Source organism: Phyllostomus discolor, chromosome 2 (genome assembly GCF_004126475.2).
Source record: "Phyllostomus discolor isolate MPI-MPIP mPhyDis1 chromosome 2, mPhyDis1.pri.v3, whole genome shotgun sequence".
Classification (NCBI taxonomy): Eukaryota; Metazoa; Chordata; class Mammalia; order Chiroptera; family Phyllostomidae; genus Phyllostomus; species Phyllostomus discolor.
The window spans coordinates 108,227,614-108,249,011 of record NC_040904.2 but is presented as its reverse complement, the minus strand read 5'-3'; positions in this window follow the sequence as shown (position 1 = coordinate 108,249,011).

Below are 21,398 nucleotides of genomic sequence, written 5' to 3'. Positions count from 1 at the left end.
CACAACCCCTCCCATCTGCATTCTTACCCCCACTCCTTAGTTCATGTCAATGGGTCATACATGTAAGTTCTTTGGCTTCTCCATTTCCTATACTATTCTTAACCTCCCCCTGTCTATTTTCTACCTCCCACTTATGCTATTTATTCCTTGTACCTTTTGCCCCATCCTCCCTCTCCCCTTCCCCGCTGATAACGCTCCATGTGATCTCCATTTCTGTGGTTCTGTTCCTGTTCTAGTTGTTTGCTTAGTTCATTTGTGGTTTTGTTTTAGGTTTGGTTGTTGATAGTTGTGAGTTTGTTGTCATTTTACTGTTCATATTTTGGATCTTCTTCTTTTTCTTACATAAATCCCTTTAACGGGCTTGGTGATGATGAACTCCTTTAACTTGACCTTATCTGGGAAGCACTTTACCTGCCCTTCCATTCTAAATGATAGCTTTGCTGGATAGAGCAGCCTTGGATGTAGGTCCTTGCCTTTCATGACTATGAATACTTCTTTCAGCCCTTGTTGCCTGCAAGGTTTCTTTTGAGAAATCTGCTGATAGTCTTATGGGCACTGCTTTGTAGGTAACTGTCTCCTTTTCTCTTGCTGCTTTTAAGATTCTCTTTTTCTCTTTCATCTTGGGTAATGTAATTATGATGTGTCTTGGTGTGTGCTTCCTTGGGTCCAACTTCTTTGGGAGTCTCTCAGCTTTCTGGGCCTCCTGGAAGTCTGTTTCCTTTGCCAGATTGAGGAAGTTCTCCTTCATTATTTGTTCAAATAAGTTTTCAATTTCCTGCTCTTCCTTTTCTCCTTCTGGCACCACTATGATTTGGTTGTTGGGACATTTAAGGTTGTCCTGGAGGTTCCTAAGCCTCTCCTCATTTTTTTTTTGAGTTCTTGTTTCTTCATTCTGTTCTGGTTGAATGTTTCTTTCTTCCTTCTGGTCCACATGGTTGATTTGAGTCCTGGGTTCCTTCCTATCACTGTCGGTTTCCTGTACATTTTTCTTTATTTCACTTTCATAGCCTTCACTTTATCCTCTATTTTGTGACCATACTCAACCAATTCCATGACCATCCTGATTACCAGTGTTTTGAACTGTGCATCTGATAGGTTGGTTATCTCTTCATTGCTTAGTTGTATTTTTTTCTGGAGCTATGATCTGTTCTTTCATTTGGGCCTTTTTTTGGGGGGGGGGTCTTGGCAGGGCTTTTACATAGTAAGGGGCAGAGCTTTAGGTATTCACCAGGGTGAGGCAATGCACTTGGCTGCAGTTGTGGCGCTGTTTGTGGGGGAGGGGTTCGAGGGTTAGCAATGCTGCTTGCTCAGCTCTTGGCCAGCTTTCAGTCACTTCCATCTACTACCCACAAGCAAATTGGGCCTTTCTGGTGCTGACTCCCAAGTGGGTGGTTTTGTGTACATTCAAGACCCTGTGGGTCTCTCCAATGAACTCTCCTGTGAAGCTGGGAGTCTCTCCCACCACCTCAACCCCCACAGGTTTTTTCAGTCAGTGGTTTTGAGGCTTTATTACTATTACCCTGTGCTGGAACCCTGGGTTGTGTGGTTTGTCTTGTTCTCCAGTTGTTCCTCCTGGTTTATCCGCAAGTGAATGTTGGACCACCCACTTCACCAGCCACTGCCTTTTGCAAGTCCTCTCTGCCCTAGTTGCCCATCTCCACCCCTCCTAATGATCTGTATGAATGTTTCTTCTTTAACTCCTTGGTTGTTGGACTTCCATGGAGTTCAATTTTCTGTCAGTTCTGTTTCTCAAAGGGAGTTTTATCACCACAGAGACATGTGGACTTTTACGGTGTGTTTATGTTCATCCCCATAGTTGGGGAATGGAGTGACTCTCCTTTGACAGACAAAATTCTGGAAGTTGGGACACCTCAATTGCAGACTGTCCCACCCAGGAAGAATGTCAGCAGCCCTCTTTGTCATTACCAGAGTCTAGAATCTCACTCTATTTTGCACTTAAGCACAAAGTAGTTTTATTACTTTTTGCAAGGTTGTTTAACACAAATGAACTTGCCAGGGGTGGAACTACTGTGTAGCTCAAGGGAAGGCAATGCTTTTTATCTCCCAGGACTAAAAGCTCTTCACCCTTTCAGAATGTCCCCAGCACCGACAGTCACCATAAAGCAGAACTATGTCACTCTGCATTTGCATCTGTTAGACCCAGGGTTCATCCAATGCCTGTGTGTAAACACATGGTTTACCCTTATGCATTTGTTATAAATAGGCACAATCATTTGACAACTTTATTATCTCTTTTGGTGCAGTTCAGCCCAAGAGGGCAAATTATGTTGCCAGCACTGATTTCTCTCACATTATCTATGGGATCTACCCTCTGTGCTGGCTGTGTTCTTGAGAAGGCTCTCCTGTTCAGGTGAAGGAGGGCTAGAGAGGTGTCACACTCCACTTTTCCAGCTTTAGGTCCCTGGGGGCAAGAGAGATCAAAGACCTAGAATTAAGTCTTGTTATTTTTGATTATCCAAACCTCAATCATGTGATCATCCTGGAATGAACCACTGGATGGGGAGGTGATGCACAAATTGGAATAGGCCAGGGTCATGGACTAAGGTGGAGCCCACCAGAACCATGGGAGAGGGTGAATTCACAAATGAAATGGGGCTCTCACTGAAGAAAGAGTCCTGTAGAAACAAGCAAAAGTGTCCACTCTACAGACACAAATTCATTTAACTCACAAACATGTTTCCCATTATGGAGAAGGCCTAGATGATGATAGTGATGATGGTAATGATGATGATGATAACTCAAACTTGACATTTATTAACACTTACCACATGCTAGGTACTCTTCTAAGCATTAACACATTCCTTATGTCATTTACTCCTCTCCACCACAGTTGGAGTAGGTACTATTGATAACGTCTTCATTTTAAAAATGGGAAAACTGAGACATAGGCGTTGTAAACAACTTTCTCAGTATTCCAAAGCTACACAAGTAGTTCAAGGTCAACACTCTCACCACCAGATTCTGTGGCCACCCTAAGGAGATAGTATCTTTACTGAAGCTTATTGTGGAGTCAGACACAAATAACTGATACACAGTGGCAAAAGAGAAACCACTAACACAGTGGCAACTGGCAGGGAGAATGGAGGGGAATCAGAGAAGGAGAGTCTTCCTAAAGGGGGTGATATGAGCCTCAGTTTCCTCATCCATAAAACATCAAGGGTAGACTGAGGCTATTAGACAAATTTCCTCAGCGCCAAATGTGGAGCAGGGTCTGATTTCCAATTTTCCTGCTTCTGAATATAAACTTCAAGTGTCCGGGAGCTCCATGCTGCCTGAGGCAACCCATCCTAACAAAAGGCAGGGCAAGGCAGGGCAAGGCAGGGCAGGGCAACAGCAGGGCTGAGCCCTCAGGTCTGAATCTTGACTCCTCTGTAAGTTAGCTATTGGGGGTTGAACAAGTTCTCTCAGGTCTGATCATCTATCATTCACAACCAATTGTTTCCTGTGGTATGAAGCTGTGATTTTTTTAGAGTCTACCTGGCAAGGGGGGCACTTTGCCCCAAACTACCTGACCCCTGCCTTCTTCGACTTGAGTTCTTATATTCAGAAGCAGGAAAATTGGAAACCAGACCCTGCTTTTTTGTGTCTTCCTGAATTTTTCTACACCATCACTGTCACCAGCTACAGTGTGTCTTGCTCAATCATCTACTCTCTGGAAAAACATTTCCCTTTGCCAGGCCCTAGGGGTACAGAGAGGGATAAGGCAGCACACCTGCCCTCAGGGAGCTCTCTGAGAAGGATAGCAGCTCACTGTCCCGGTCACCAGGTGGCAGTGGGCCGGCAGCTGTCACTGCCTAGGCTTGCATGAGCTAGGTCAAGGCTGTTCATTTGTCATCACTCTGTTGAGGCTTGTGCATTGTTGGAATGACACATGTTGCTTTTAATTGCCACTTAAAATGTCTTCAACAAGATTACATTATGATTTGGCATTCAGGTGAGAAGTTGTATATGCAAAAAGAGGGAATGGAGTATAAAGGTGATATTTGTACAAAGCAAATGTTTGTCATAGGAGGAATAACCATATTTTGATGCAAAGCAGTCACTGAATGCTTTACCATTTCCAGAAAGAGAAGCCTTGTGCTCAGAGATGGAGCTGTCACTTTCTGTTACAGATACAGGAAGGTGGTTGGCCATCACATGCTGCATGAGAAAACACCAGCATCAAAACTCCCAGAATGTGTGCCAGAAATTTGGAAGAGAGCCTCAGAGATAACAGTGGAGTGCTCTTGTTGCAACCTCAATCGTTTTAGTGACACAGAGGACAATATTATTTGGAAAACCACAGATATCTCCAACCAGGTAGAAAATTATTCAAAACAGCCTCTGAAAGTGAATAACTTTTAGCACTAATTTAAGCAACTTATTTTTCTTATATTTTTATGCACAAGAGTAATAAATGATAAACTCTGGTCTAAAGAGCTCTTTCAATGACAATGAAATAAGAATTCCAAGAGATGAGAAAGCATTATGTTAAAGTTTAATTGTCATGCCCTGGCTGGTGTGGCTCAGTGGATTGAGGGCTGGCCTGTAGACCAAGGGGTCTCCAGTTCTATTCCCAGTCAGGGCATGTGCCTGGGTTGTGGGCCAGGTCCCCAGTAGGGGGTGCATGAGAGGCAACCACACTTCGATGTTTCTCTCCTTCTGCTTCTCCCTCCCTTGCCTCTCTAAAAATAAATAAATAAAATATATTTTTAAAAAAGTTTATCTGCCCTGGCTGGTGTGGCTTAGTGGATTGAGGGCCAGCCTATAAACCGAGGGGTCTCCAATTCAATTCCCAGTCAGGGCACATGCCTGGGTTGTGGGCTGGGTCCCCAGTGTGGGGCATGTGAGAGGCAATCACACATCTATGTTTCTCTCCCTCTCTTTATCCCTCCCTTCCCATCTCTTTAAGAATAAATAAATAAAATCTTTTTTTAAAAAGTTTAACTGGCAGCATTTTTCTTTTTTAAAAGCACATACAATAAAGGTTCATCTTACAACCAGTGACATTTTCAATTCAATGGAATACATCAGATTTTGAAGTCACTTTTCCATCCAGGCAAATGTGGCGTGACATTTTCAATGAAACTATATCATGAAGAGGGGTGGACAAGAAAGAACTTGGGGAGGTTCTACCTCAAAGAACTTCACTCAGTTCAATATGGCCAAGAAGAGGCCAGGAACAGTGCAACCAGGGCAGGAAAGGTGGGGTGAGAATAGCACTGTACTGAAATATCACTGGAGATATCCAAACAGTGGCTGGTTGACCATGATAAAGATGAAGAGGAAGACTCATACCACGCAGAGTCATACATGTGTGCCCATATGTAGAGGCTATGAGACAGGTTTTGGATTCAACTGTCCAAATTCAATTCTGACTCAGGTCCCAAATACTATGGCTGAGAACTCAGGCAAGGACATAACCTCTCTGAGCCTCAGCCTCTGGGTCTATAAAGTGGGGATCATAATGTACCTAGCTCATAGGGTTGTTGTGAGGATTAAATGGCTTACTGCATTTTAAATACTAGTGATCCCTGACCTGTAGTGAACTTTCAGTGAATGTAAGCTGGCTTTATCTCAGAAGTATCCCTGTGAAAATTGGTAATTTATCCTTCTAGTAAATATTGTCAGTCTCAACCATATGCCAAGCCCAGCACAGGGCTACAAAGGTAGAGAAGAATTACACCCCCAACCTTAAGTTCATGTGTATAATATCTTGACCAAAGTCACAGAAGCCCCTTTGAGAGAGACTAAGCAAAAAAGAAAAGGAAAAAGAAAAAACTTCAAAAACTTAATTTAAGGTGATTCTTTGGAAAGATCTAAAGTAAAAACATAAATAAAAAGATTCAAGACCTGATTCAGAGGGAACCTGAGCAGATTCTCTCTACTCTGTGCAGATGCACTATTTCAGGCTAGGAAAGCACAGATGACATAGCAGTTGAGGGCCAAAGTCCTGAAAGCTGAGGTCTTAGGATCCACCTTTGCTCTGCTGATGACTTTGATCCTGTTCTCCCATCTCGTGGAGGACGGTGCTTAGGATAGTGCTGTGCCCAGAGTAAGTGCCCCATAAATGGTAATTCTGGAATGCAACATGGATGGTGTGTCCTGGAGCTATGCAAGGCAGTGCTCCACCCACTCCTTCCAGGAGCTGATTCCAGATTTAAGTGTTCTGGGTCTTGCTTGAGGAGTGAAGGGTGATGTCTCCTCACTCATAATCACCCGTGGCTGTGGTCCATGGCCCCTGAAATCTCTGCACCTAAAGACAGGGATCTTCAACAGCTTTGAGGAGGAGTCTTTTATCGGCTGAGCACAAAAAGAAAATGAATCCCCCAGTGCACGGCACCATGAAACATCCTATCTAACAGCATTAACTGCCCTGCCCCCTGCAACTTCAACTGGGAGAAGCTCAGGGCCACTATCATTTCACTTCTTCTTGTCCAGTACTCTGTGGGCTCCATCTCCACCCATGGTGAAGATAAGACCCTGCACCTATTGAATTATATCCAAGCCTATGATCAGTAAAAGAAGCAATAAAGATGAAGTTTTTAATGGCATGGTCCATGCTACTGCACAGCTTGCATGTTTAAAGTTCAGTGATACTATCAGCAAACAAATGACATTTTACTTACATTGATATCAGCTTCAGTTATTTCCTTTCTTTCAGTCCTCAAATGTCCAGAATTGGACTAATTTTAATATTTGACTAATAGGACCTCATAGAACCTATAGAAAAGTTACTAAACACAATGGGAAATCAATTGAAAGGCAATTTTATTTTATATACCAACAAAAAACATTTCAAAGCATTATTTTTCAAAGACAAATTTGTAAACTCAAGAAAAATTAAACATACCAAGGGATAAATTCAAGAATACATGTGCAAGACTTGTACACAAAAAATTAAATTGGGACCTAAAAGCATTAAGATGACCTAAAGAAATAGAGAGATATTTGATAAGGAAATTTAAATGTTACAGAGATGTCAATTCCACTCCAAATTCTCTATAGATTCAGTCCAATTCCAATCAAAATTTCAACAGGTTTCTTTGGGGACCCTGACAAGATGATTATAAATTTTATATGGTCCACAACATAAAACCCATTAGTACTAACAAATGAGTTTAGCAGGATTAATGGAAACAAAAATCAATATACAAAAACTGGTTGTGCTTCTACACACTGGTAATAATAAATCCAAAGAGGAAGTACAGAAAACAATTCAATTTGAAGTAGCATCAAAAAGAATAAAATACTTAGGAATAAACTTAACAAAACAAGTACAAGTCCTATATACTGAAAACTACAAGTCATTGTTGAAAGAAAAAAGAATCTAAATAAAAGGAAAATGATCAATGTTCATAGATGTTAGCAATGGTTAAATGACAATACTTCCCAATATTTTGGTCTACAGATTCAGTGAATTCTCAATCAAAATTTCAACTGATATTTTTAGAGAAACTTATAAGCTGATCCTAAAATCTAGTGAAAGTGCAAGGGACTCTGAATAGCAAAAACAATCCTTAAAAAAATTAAAAAACAAGGTTAGAGGATTCATACTTCCTTGTTTGAAAACTTACCACAAAGCTACAGTAATGAAGACAGTGTGGTGTTGGCATAAGGGTAGACACATGGATCAATAGAAAAGCACTGAGAGTCCAGGTATAAACCCATGTATCTATGACCAGTTATTTTGACAAAGATGCCAAGACCATTCAATGAATAAATAATAGTCTTTTCAACAAATTGTATTGGGCAATTGGATAATTACAGAAAATCAATAAATTTGGACCCTTAAGTTATACACAAAAAATAACTCAAAATGGATCAAAGATCTACACGTAAGAGCTGAAACTATAAAGTGCTTGGAGGATTACTTTAGATGATATAACAGTTTCTTCTTTTTTTTAGAGAGAGGGAGGGGAGGGAGAAAGAGAGAGAGAGAAACATCAATGTGTGGTTGCTGGGGCTGTGGCCTGCAACCCAGGCATGTGCCCTGACTGGGAATTGAACCTGTGACACTTTGATTCGCAGCCCATGCTCAATCCACTGAGCTATGCCAGCCAGGGATATAACAGTCTCTTAATGAAGGTTAAGGGAGAAGCAGCCAAAGGAAAAATAGATTCATTGGACTTCATCGAAATTAAACACATGCTTCCAAGGACACCATCAAGAAAGTGAAAAGACAACACACAAAGTGGGATAAAATACTTGCAGATCATGTATCCGATAAGGTTCTGATAGTCAGAATGTAAAAGAAACTCTTACAATCAAAAGACAAATAACCAAATTAAAAATGTATAAAGAATTTGAATAGACAGTTCTCCAAATGTGTAGAAATGGTCAATAAGCGTATGAAAAGATACTCAACATAATCAGTCATAAGGTCAAGTAAATAAAAAACATGGCAGCATTCTGCTGCACACCCACTGGCACAGTTTTAATTTCAGAGTGCTGGAGAGAATGTGAAGAAATTGAAAATCTCATACATTTCTAGTGGAAATGCAAAATGTCACAGCTGTGGCGTAGAACAGTTTGCAGGGTCCTCACAGAATTAAACAGACTTTATCATATGGCCCAGCAATTCCACTCCTAGGTATATACCCAAGATAAAAACCTATGTCCACACAAAGATTTGTACACAAATATTCAGAGCAGCACAATTCACAGTAGCCAAAAGGTGGCCAATATGTGTTCCCTTGGATACATATTTCCCATATCCCAAATTTCCACAAACTGCTAAGCAGATAAACAAAATGTGGTCTATCCACACAATAGAATATTATTTAGCCATAAAAACAAATGAGGTACTGACACATGCTACAACATGGATGAACCTTGAAAACACTAAACTAAAGAGGCCAGGCACAAAGGCCACATATTGCATGATTCCATTTATATGAAATGTCCAGCATAGCTAAATCCATAGAGATTAGAAAGCCACTAATTCAAAGTTGATGAGTGGTTGCCTGGGGGAAGGGACAAGGGAAGTGACCACTAAAAATTCCAGGGTTTATTTGAGAGACAATGGCATTCTGGAAGTAGATAGTGGTAAATAGTGGTGCACAACCCTGAGTATACTAAACAAACCTGAACTGTACACTTTAAAATGATAAATTTTATTATATGGGAATTATATATCAACTTAAAAGAAGAATAAATAGCACACAAAAAATTATATGAAACCCCAAAAGAGCCAGGACATGCCTAAAGAAGGCTTGCCTTATCAGATACCACTCTAGCTGGCATAGCTCAGTGGATTGAGCGTGGACTGTGAACCAAAGCATCGCAGGTTCAATTCCCAGTCAGGGCACATGCCTGGGTTGCAGGCCACAGCCCTCAGCAACCACACATTGATGTTTCTCTCTCTCTTTCTCCCTCCCTTCCCTCTCTAAAAATAAATAAATAAAATCTTTAAAAAAAAAGACCCAGTGCTAAGTACCACACACACTCAGTATGCATATTTTCATTCCATGATTGGCCTCCATGACAATACCATTGATGGCATTCCAAAAATGTCTGTGTGCATCTCATTCCAGTGACCCACAGGGTAATAAATTGTCCTGTCAGTGGTACACCTTGCACTGAAGGAAAACAAACAGAAGCTGCAAATAGCTGTTTCTCAAAGTGTGGTCCATGGGCCTCCTGCACTGGAACCACCAGTATTGAAAAAACAGGTTTCTGAGCCCCACTCCACACCTCCTGCTCCAAAAGCATAATGGATTCACTGTTTGATTCTTTTGCTGGGTGAGGTTTAGGGACAATGATGTGAGGTTATGACAATGGATACTGCACTGGTCAAGTTCACCCTACTTACTCCTGAGTTTGAACTCCTTGGAAGGATATGGAGAACAAAATAGCTTGCCTTAAGTTCTTTAAGATGCAAAGAGTTGAAATGTGTCCTTCAGCATGTTGAAGGCCTAAAGGATTTAGAAACTTTTTTTAAAAAGATTTTATTTACTTATTTGCTGGGAGCTGTGGCCTGCAACCCAGGCATGTGGCCTGTCTGGGAATCGAACCTGCGATGCTTTGAGAAACTTTTTTAAATATTGGAAAAGACAAACTGATTTACAGGTGTTGGCAGTAGTTGGACAAGACATTTGGCTAAAAGGATGGACTTTGTGGAATCATGGATTGATACTTAGAGAATAATATCACTGCCTTTTAAATAAATATATAAGAATACATTTTTAAGCCCATATGTCCTACATTCCAAATTCCCTTGGACAAAATTTTGATGGGCACTGATGATGTCACAGACATTTCTTATATCATCTAATTCTACCCATTAACCTGGGGAAAGCCTGGACACCAAATCCCTGGTCTATGGTCAATTTTTCAATCACTTTTGACTATTGGATTTTTTAAATACACTAATCAGGACAGGATTTCAAAGGCTTTTGCAGTTTATTCTATTCATATTAATTTTGGAAACATCAGAAAACTTCAGATGAACTGTCAGAATCATTACAAATGCAATGGCTACTCTGCAGGAAGCATTTTAAAAATCACACAGAGGAACTTCAAGTCACCATTGAGTTGGGGCTTAGAGTGCTCTTAAGATACTAAGTCATACATCCCATTTTTCTCAAGTGTTTTATTTAATTATTGACAACTCCATCACACCATTTACCACAAGATACCCTTGCACCTAATTAATAATTATGTATAACACACCAATGAGGGCCAAAATAATTTTTTAAAAGAAGGTTTACAAGGCAAGACTCATCAGCTGAGACACTGTGGGCAATTGAAAAAAACCTAAAAACCTGGGATTCCAGACTTCCAATGAAGATGGTGGCATAGATAAACATGGCTAACCTCTTCACACAACCACATCAAAATTACAAGTAAACTATAGAACAAACATCATTCAGAACCATCAGAAATTGAGCTGAATGGAAGTTCTACAACTACAGAATTAAAGGAGAAACCACACTGAGTCTGGTAAAAAGGGATGGAGATGCAGTAAGGGCTGGTCCCACATCCACATGTAGAGTATAAAAATTGGGAGGGATACCTTAGGCATAAGGGGTCCCAGGCCCACACCAGGCCCCCCAGTCCAGGGTTCCAGTGCCAGGAAGATAAGTATCCATAACTTCTTGCTGAAAAAGACCAGCAAGGATTGAGACTGTGGATGACAAACTGCTAGAGCACCAGGCAATTCCTCTTAAAGGGCCCATGCATAGAGTTACTCAGACTACCTCTGAGCTCCAGCACTGGGGCAGCAGACCAAAATGCACCAGAGACATACTGGGAGGAACTGAATTGTCCAGCATCAGGGTGAGAGGTGGGGGACAGCTTTATCCCAGAGAGAAGTACTGGCAGAGGCCATTATTCTTTTTCTGAGCCCTCCCCTCACAGGGCCAGCAGGCAGGTACCATATCTGAAACTCCATCAACCTGATTCATACTGTCTGGACCACCCTGGTGATTTCCTGAGGCCCGGCCCCACCCAACTTTCAGACCCATCCAAGCTGTTTCCAGTGACTTTTCCATATGAATGGCTTGTCTTGGCCCATGCTTCAGATTTTTCTAAATTTTCTCAAACCTGTAGCATCTGGCTTCAGGGAACTCATACCTCTTACTAAATTGCCCCAGGCCTGGCACTAGTAGCGGCCAACCTTTGTTAATTGACTGGCCTTGCCTGGGTACCTCCAAGTCCAGTACAAGTAGAAGTCATCTGCAGACTGCTTTGTGTGAACCTGGAGAGAACACAGGCAGTGGCTGTCCTTGTACATGCCAATAGCAATCAAGGCTCAACTATGAGGAGAGGGTGTACACAGCTCACATAGTAGGTGCACCTTGAGAACCTAGCTTGGGTAATAGGGGAGGCTGTGCCACTGAACCCTACAAGACACCTACTACATTAAGCCACTCCTTTAAGCCTGGAAGATGTATTAGCTGTACCTAATATATAAAAACAAACATAGGGGGGCTGCCAAAATGAGGAGACAAAGAAACATATCTCCTCCCCACCCCCCAAAAACAAAACAAAACACCAGAAAAGGAACTAAACAAAATGGAAAAAGGCAATCTATCAGATGCAGAATTCAAAACACTGGTTATAAAGATGCTCAGGGTTAGTAAGTACATCAAGAGTATAAAAAAGATCCAGTCAGAAATGAAGGATACACTAGTTAAAATAAAGAATAATTTACAGGGAAACAACAGAAGAGGGGATAAAACTGAGCATCAAATCAGTGACTTGGAAATTAAGGAAACAAAAACAACCAATCAGAAGAGCAAGAAAAAAAGAATAAAAAAAATGAAGATAGTGTAAGGAGTCCATGGGACAACTTCAAGTGCACCAACATTCGCATCATAGGGGTGCCAGATGGAGTAGAGAAAGAGCAAGAAATTGGAAATTTATTTGAAAAAAAATAGTGAAAGAAAACTTTCCTAACTTGATGATAGAAATAGACATACAAGTCCAGGAAGCACAGAGAGTCACAAACAAGATGGACCCAAACAGGCCCAGACCAATACACATCATAATTAAAATATCAAAGTTTAAATACAAAGAAAGAATATTAAAACAGCAAAAGAAAAGTAGTTACTTACCTACTAGGGTGCTCCCATAAGACTGTCAGCTGATTTCTCAACAGATACTTTTTAGACTGGAAGAGATTGGCAAGAAATATTCAAATGATGAAACACAAGGATGTAAAATGAAAATTACCAAGCAGAACTATCATTCATAATTGAAGGACAGATAAAGAGCTTCCCAGACAAAACAAAGCTAAAGGAATTCAACATCCCCAAACCAGTATTATATGAAATGTTAAAGGATCTTTAAGAAGAAGAAAAAGATAAAAAATATGAACAATAAAATGACAGTAAGTACATATCTATCAACATTTGAATCTAAAAAACAAACAAGAAGAACAGGAACAGAATCATAGATACAGAGAATGTTTTGCTGGATGCCATATGGGAGGAGGGTTGGGGGATGGATAAAGGGATTAAGAAGTACAAATTGGTTGTTACACAATAGTCATTAGGATGTAAAGTACAGCATAGGAAATAGAGTAGATAAAGAACATATGTGCAGAACCCATGCACATGGACAACAGTTGGGACTGCCTGAGTAAGTGGGGGCAGGGAAGAACCTGGATAGGGGAGGACAAAGGGGAACATCTTAATTTAAAAAAATAAAAACCTAACAGCGCCTATATGTCAATCAATGGCTTTGCTCATGTCAACCAGGCCAAAGCCCAGCTGACATTTGAAGTATAACTTTAGCTAAACATCTTTACAATCACCTTGAGCACATCTTCTAATATGCACAAAACAATAAAAAGATGAAGGCTGGAAAATGCAGCTTTAAAATGTCCATATTCTTATTTGATGTTTTCTCTATCTACTCTCCAAATATTATTGTTAATGCAAAAGGCATCACTAATAGTTTGGTAGTGTTAATTTGGTAGTCATTGGTACCTTCCATAAATTTATTTTCATTAAATACTTACTAGAAGGTTTTAAAACTGATTTTATATCATTTGAAATATGGAACATTGATATCTTTTATATTAAAGTAATTAAAGAAAAAAGTTAATGTGAAAACTTTTAAATGTGTTTACATAGAAGAAGTGTCTGTTTAAATATATTGCTGTATTATTTTTCAGAAATTATTTTTCTGATTTTGTTTATACAATTATTCTTTTATTGAAAAGAAAGACAAATGAGTAATGGGTGAGTGTGGCAGTGACACAGCACATTCCCTTTGGGGACGTGCGAAGACAGAGGAGGGGCTCCATTTTGCTTCAAGTTTCCTTTGAACATAATTAGCAAATGACTTGTACACTGTTTTGCTCTGATCTGGTAGACCAGGGGTTCCTTTTCTATGACATTTAAGATCCTTTTTTTGTGAACTTAAATTCTTAGAAAATATTTTACATGTAACATAATAATATCTAATTATTATTGTTATTAACTACTTTTAGTATGACAGCAATAACCCACTTTCTACTTATTGAGCACTTACCAGCCTGTCCTCTACTAGAGGGTGTAGACTTCATTTTTGAGAAAAACAGGTGCTCTTTTATAGATGAGAAAACAGAAGCTCAGCAATAAAGCAAATCATCCAAAATCATGCTGCTTGTAAATTTGAACCTGAGTGCCATTTGATTCTGACCATTGGTGTATAACCCTCACTGAGAGAGATTCTGAGTCCCTTAAAAACTGTAAAGCAACTTCCGGCCAAGATGGAGGTGTAGGTAGACACACTGTGCCTCCTCGCACAACCACAAGAAGGACAACAACAAATTTAAAAACAAAAAACAACCAGAACTGACTGACAGAAAATCAAACTGTATAGAAGTCCCATAACCAAGAAGTTAAAGAAGAAATATTCATCCAGTAGGAGGGGCAGAGATGGGCAGCTGGGCGGAGAAGACTCATGATACGGTGATGGCTGGAGGACCTGGAGAGGTGGCAGATTGCAGACTGGGTGGTCCCACATTTGCATGTAGATGAACCAGGAGGAACAAATGGGGAGTGAGACAGACCACTTAACCCAGGGTCCCAGCTCAGGGAAATAAAGCCTCAGAGCCTCTGATTGAAAACAACCTTGGGGGTTGTGGCAGCAGCAGGAGAAATTCCCAGCCTCACAGGAGAGTTCATTGGAGAGACCCACAAGGTCCTACAATGTACGCAAACCCACCCACCTGGGAATCAGGACCAGAAGGGCCCAATTTGATTGTGGGTAGTGGGGGAAGTGACTAAAAGCCGGCAGAGAGCGGAGCAAGCATCACTGTTAACCCTTAGACCCCTCCCCCACATACAGCATCACAACACAGCGACATGGGTTGCCTCACCCTGGTGAACACCTAAGGCTCTGACCCTTAACTACATAACAGGTGTGCCAAGACAAAAAAAAAAAAGAGGCCTAAATGAAAGAACAGATCAAAGCTCCAGAAAAATTACAACTGAGAGATGAAGAGATACCCAACCTATCAGATGCACAGTTCAACAGAATTGGTTGAATATGGTCAGAAATTAGATGAAAAAATGAAGGCTATGTTAAGTGAAATAAAGAAAAATGTACAGGGAACCAACAGTGATGGGAAGGAAACCAGGACTCAAATCAATAGTTTGAACCAGAAAGAAGAAAGAAACATTCAACCAGAACAGAATGAAGAAATAAGAATTCAAAAAAAAAAAAAAATGAGGACAGGCTTAGGAACCTCCAGGACAACCTTAAATGTTCCAACAACCGAATCATAGTGGTGCCAGAAGGAGAAAAGGAAGAGCAAGAAATTGAAAACTTATTTGAACAAATAATGAAGGAGAACTTACCCAGTTTGGCAAAGGAAATAGACTTCCAGGAAGTCCAGGAAGCTCAGAGAGTCCCAAAGAAATTGGACCCAAAGAGGAACACACCAAGGCACATCATAATTACATTACCCAAGATGAAAGAGAAGGAGAGAATCTTAAAAGAGCAAGAGAAAAGGAGACAGTTACCTACAAAGGAGTGCCCATAAGACTGTCAGCTGATTTCTCAAAAGAAACCTTGCAGACAAGAAGGGGTTGGAAAGAAGTATTCCAAGTCATGAAAGGCAGGGACCTACATGCAAGATTGCTCTATCCAGCAAAGCTATCATTTAGAATGGAAGGGCAGATAAAGTGCTTCCCAGATAAGGTCAAGTTAAAGGAGTTCATCATCACCAAGCCCTTATTCTATGAAATGTTAAAGGGACTTATCTAAGAAAAAGAAGATAAAAAATATGAACAGTAAAATAGCAACAAACTCACAGGTATTAACAACTGAATCTAAAACAAAAACAAACTAAGCAAACAACTAGAACAGGAACAGAATCATAGAAATGGAGATCACATGGAGGGTTATCAGCAGAGGAGTGGGTGAGGAGAGAAGGAGAAAAGGTACAGAGAATAAGTAGCATAGATGGTAGGTAGAAGATAGGCAGGAGGAGGTTAAGAATAGTATAGGAAATGTAGAAGCCAAAGAACATATATATGACCTTTGGACATGAACTAAAGAGGGGGAATGTGGGTAGGAGGGGTTGTGCAAGGCAGAGGGGAATGATGGGGGAAAATGGGATAACTGTAATAGCATAATCAATAAAATATATTAAAAAAAACTAAAGCAGGCAATATGGATTATGCAACACAACCATTTCCAAATGTGCCATGCTGTAGAGTCCTGGGGAACTTGTTACACAAATAGATTTCTGAGGCCCTTCCTCTGTGATCCCAGTGGGACCAGACTGGGGTAGGTCCAGGGATTATATATCATGTCATATCATATCATATCATATCATATCATATATATGATATTATGTATCATATATATGACATGATATATATCACATATACATGATCCATATATATGTATATATATATATATAGTCATGTGCTGTATAATGATGGTGATGCATTCTGAGAAATTCATTGTTAAGTGATTGCATTATTGTGCAAACATCACAGAGTGCATGTCCATACACCTAGATGATCTAGCCTACTACACATCTAGGTTGTATTCTTAGGATCCAAGCTCGTACCACAAGGAGCAAGCCTTTGCTGTAAGCATGTTACTGTACAAAACAACATGAAAATAAATAAAATACAAAAGAAAATGATGCAATCAAGAGCCACGGTAAGCACAGGATGCATGCAGCTCTGCCAGCATAATACAGTGCATTGCTTCACAGCAAACATTTTCATGAATAGAAAGCACACACTCTAAAATAACAATAAAAAGTATAGTGTAATAACTATATAACCAGTAACATAGTCTTTTATTATCACTATCAATATTATGTAGTGTACATAACTGTATGTGCTATGTTTTTATCTAACTGGCAGCACAGTAGGTTTGTTTACAGCAATATCACCCCAAACACATGAGGAATACATTGTACTATGACTTTACAATGGCTATGTCACTAGGCAACAGGAAATTTTCAGCTCCATTTTACTCTTATGGGACCATCATCTTGTACATGTGGCCTATGGTTGACCAGAATGTCAATATGTGGCACATGCATATACATGCACACACACACACATGCACACACACACACACACACACACACAGGTGATTCTAAGGCAGCCCACCCACAGATTTGGGGGGAAAAAAAATCAATGGAAGCCAGGAAGTGAAGCTACCAATTTGGGCAGAGGATGAGTGGGTTATGACCCTGACAAGTAATGTCTTTGGCCAGAAGCTGCTCAGGTTTCCAGTTCTAGTTCCTGGAGTCCTGAGCCTCCTCCTCCAACAGGCAAAACACATTGTCTCCCATTGAGTCATCCAAGCCTCTGACCCCAGTGCTGCATGGTGTTATCCTATTGTACTGACAGGGAACCCGACCTGGTCACACACAAGTTAGAGGCAGTGCTCAGACAGCCCCAATTTCTACCCACTCTTGCCACATGCTAACTGCAAAGAGGCATTTCAGCTTCGAATAGTGCCAGTGTTGACACAGAGCAGAGGAGACGGTGACAAAATTTCTCTCTGAAGTCCTCACTCTTTGACTTTCTGACCCTGGCCACTGTTTTTTTCTTATTTCCAGGAAGAAGTTATTTTCCTAATAACAACAGTGAACAAGGCACCAGGCCCTGTTGTAAGCACTTTATAGAGATGGTCTCATTTACTCCTCACCACAGCCCTATGAAGCTGAGCCTAGGTCCATCTCTGCTTTACTGATGAGAAAAGTGTGGTTTAGAGACATTAAGCAACTTACCCCAGTTACTAAGTGAACTTGCCCAGCTAATGAATGAAGAAGGTACCAAACAACATGGTCCCAAAGCCTCTACTCTGAACATCACAATTCATGAGCATCCACTCATTTCCTCATCCATAGTGGATTGGATTCCAAAACAGGATGTGCAGTCCCAGAGGTTGTATAAGATCCATTGTGAAAAAAAAGAGAGCAGAAACACATCTCTTTATCTTCATCTGTCTCTTTAATATTTCTATTTTTGTGCACATTTCTGTAGAAATATTAATACATATATAATTTATAAATTAATAGATTGCAGAAAATTGGGGTCTATACTCAAAATTTTTTTTTACCAACAAGGTGTGGACCCCATGGTTAACAGAACCTCTGTTTTTGGTGAAATGGGCATAATGATAACAATAGGGCTATTGCTTCACAGGGCTATTTTGAGATGGAGTGAGTGGGTATAGGAAGGGTGTGTAGCACCTGGCCATGGGACACTCTAGATTAATTGTAGTGGCCATTATTGTTTGCTTTCCTTTGCTTGCCCACCTTCACAATCCCCTTCATGCCAACATTTCTCCAGAAACATGTATTCAGCACTTGCTAGGATCCAGGACCACGTGCAACCCTTAGGGATCAAGAGGACACTCAGCCTTGGGCCCTGGCTTTGGAGGAGTCCACAGGGATAGTTTCAGGGACAGATGGTGAATGAGTGGTGGGAGGTCAAGTGTGTTTAACAGACCTTGACAGGGAAGGGTGTGACCCACTGGAAATTCCAGGGAGCCTTCCTAGAGGAGGGGCCTCTGGGTGGAGCCTTGGTGATGACCAGAACTTCACATGAAGCAGGGAATATGCAGGCTGCAAACCAGCTTTGTGTCATTTTTTGAGCACCTGCTGTGTGATAGACACTTGTTCTAGACATTTGGGGTATAGCTGTGAACCAACCAGACCAAACCTCTGACCTCATGGAGCAAACAGCCTTGTGGGGAAGACAGAGAGTAATTAGTAAAATGCTTAGGGAGTGAGAAGGTAATAAGCCAAGAAGAAAAGTAAAAGAGGGCAGGGGAATAGGAAGTGCTGGAGGTTCCTAAGAAAGGAGCATCTGAGTCAGAATGAGGAGGGAAATTGAGCACTTGATGGACGAACATTCTGGGTGGAGGGAACAGCAAGTGTAAAAGCCCTGAGGCAGGAATGTGGGGGCATGTGCTCAGAGAACAGGCCAGTAGTCCTGGACGGAGTGAGAAAGGGGAAGGTACAAGAAGATGGAGAGGGTCATGTAGCATTGGAGACTGTCAGGGGTTTCGTCTCTGCCTCTGAGAACGATGGAAATCACAGAGAGTATGGAGCAGTGGAGGGACATGACATGACTTCCAGGTTAGCTCCATGCTTTCTGGCTGCTTGTGGAGAATGGATTGTAGAGGGCAGGGGAGCAGGGGAGATGGGCTGGGAGGATGGAGCACTGATCCAGGCAGTGGCTCCAGGTGGCCCCTCAACTCAGCTCAGAGGGAAGCTCCTCTAGACTTTGTCCCCCACCCCTCCAACTGCAGCCTGCACCCCAGCCCAGGCAGTGTTTGCTCAGAAAGTTCTGCCAGCTCCCCCGCCAGGAAAGCCCAGGCTAGCGGAAAGAGACATTCAGAAACCACCAACCCTACAATTACCTATAAGATGGATTCTTCTCCCTGACAGAGTGCGGGAGATACTGAGCCTATTATTAACCAACACCTAATTACAGTGTCTCAGGCTGCAATGCTCCTTGCAAGAGAAATACCAGCGGCCTGCAAAGCGAGGCTAATTGTTCCCTACTCCCTCCTTCTTTTTGTCAGAAGCATTCAATCTGCCTGAAATAATTACACATCCTTCTCTCCCAAGAGGCTCAGAGACAGGCTTTGCTGTTCTCCCAGGGCTGGAAATTTAGCATCCTGAATCTGAAATTGCCAGCAGCCAGCTTGGCAATCAAGGGCAAGCCTCATCTCCTTAGGCCAGTGTCCCAGGTCTGAGTCCCAGCACTGCCTTGTGCCAGCCAGGAGCCTCTGTCTCACTATTCAGAGCATCTCTTAATGTTTGAGCAAATGATTTCATACCTCAAAGCCTCAGGTTTCTCATTGGCTAACTGTTATATAGTATCTATTACCTGGGCTGTGGTTAGATGCCCCAACACAGGTGCTGATGTGGAGTGGGCTCTAATATCAAGGCCTTATTACATCACAAAGTCACATTTTAGAGGTGAAAGAGGTTCCCTTTGTGGAGCACCTATGTGTTGGACATGCAGTGTTCAGTAAGTATCCACAAATGAATGCTCTCCTTTTAACAACACCTCACAACCAACCTGAAATAAGGATAGTTGTTGTTCCTATTGTACAGAAGAGAAAAATCAAGGCAGAGAGGGCAGGCAGCTCTTCCAAGATCATGGCCACACATTAGCAGCTACGTGTGGTCACTAGAGTCTAGCAGATTGCGGGGAAGTAGAGTGACCTTCCTAGAAGGAAGGCTCTAAGAAGCAGCATCCTGCAGTTGACCTTGAGTGAGTCTCTCCTCTGTGTTGGGCCTGAGTCTCCTCATTGACCGTAGGGTTTCCCATCTGTAAGATGGGGACCTGGATATTAGGTTGACATCACACATGACAAGCAGATTATTTCCATGATCTTTTCTTTCCCCCATGGCTACCTGGGGAAACTCTCTACCTGGTACCTGCCTATCATTAGCACCCTCTAACACTTGCCTTCTGCTTTTACTTTACAAGAGAACAAACCTCTGGCTTGGCATCCTGAGATGGACCTGCTTGCTTTCATGCACCACCATCACTTAGAAGTCACTGAACCTATTTTCACTATTACTTTCCATGTATAGTGTGCAAAGTTGGATTGGTTGGTTTGTTATTAAAGTAATCTATCAAGTTTCCACTTCTTTAAGGGGAAAAAAGTTTATGTGCTTAAAGAAAGACTAGTCCTAGAACAAGTGCTCCATGATATGGCAAAAAAAATGGGCAGGAGCCAAAGCTCCAAGACAACGCAGGAGAACCTGGAACAGCAGACACCAGAAATCCTCCCACATGGGTCCCTAGTCATATAGAGAACTATCATTCTATGACCCCTTGAGCTGAAACCTGGCCCAATCAGTCTCTGCCACTGAACAACTGCCATTTCTCTGAAGTTTCCTGCAGAGGTCTCTGGGCCTCAGTTTCCCCCAAGGGGAAAGGACTGGCCATTTTAGCCTTCCCTTCTCCCAGGCCTGGAGTCCCCAGCCATATGCCAGCACTAAGTGAGATGTCAGTGCTCAATGGCTCCGATTAAGCTGATGGGCTAATGAGGGGGCACCTGACAGCCCTGAAGACCTAACATGTCTATTTTCAGGAAACGTAACACCTGGTTCTGAACCCTGTCCTTCTTCCCTGAACCATCTGCCCAGGCTCAGCACTCACCAGCACCGTCTGCAACTGACAGATTGCCCTTCTGATATCTTTATTATTGCTTTGAAAACATGCCATCAAGACTACTGACCCACCATTCCTTCCTGGAGTAACGCTACCCTCAGGGCGTTCCAATGTCAGCCAGGTTAAGGATGTACCACCACAGGCAGTTCCTGGCCAGAAGTTCCCCCTGTCACTAGGATGTCTCCATAAATAATGTCCAGCCTCTTCAAGAACTCCTGCTCAGAACAGAGAGTTGCAGATGCTTGAGAAAGGCACTGCCATTTCCACATTTCCTGTCAGAGGTCA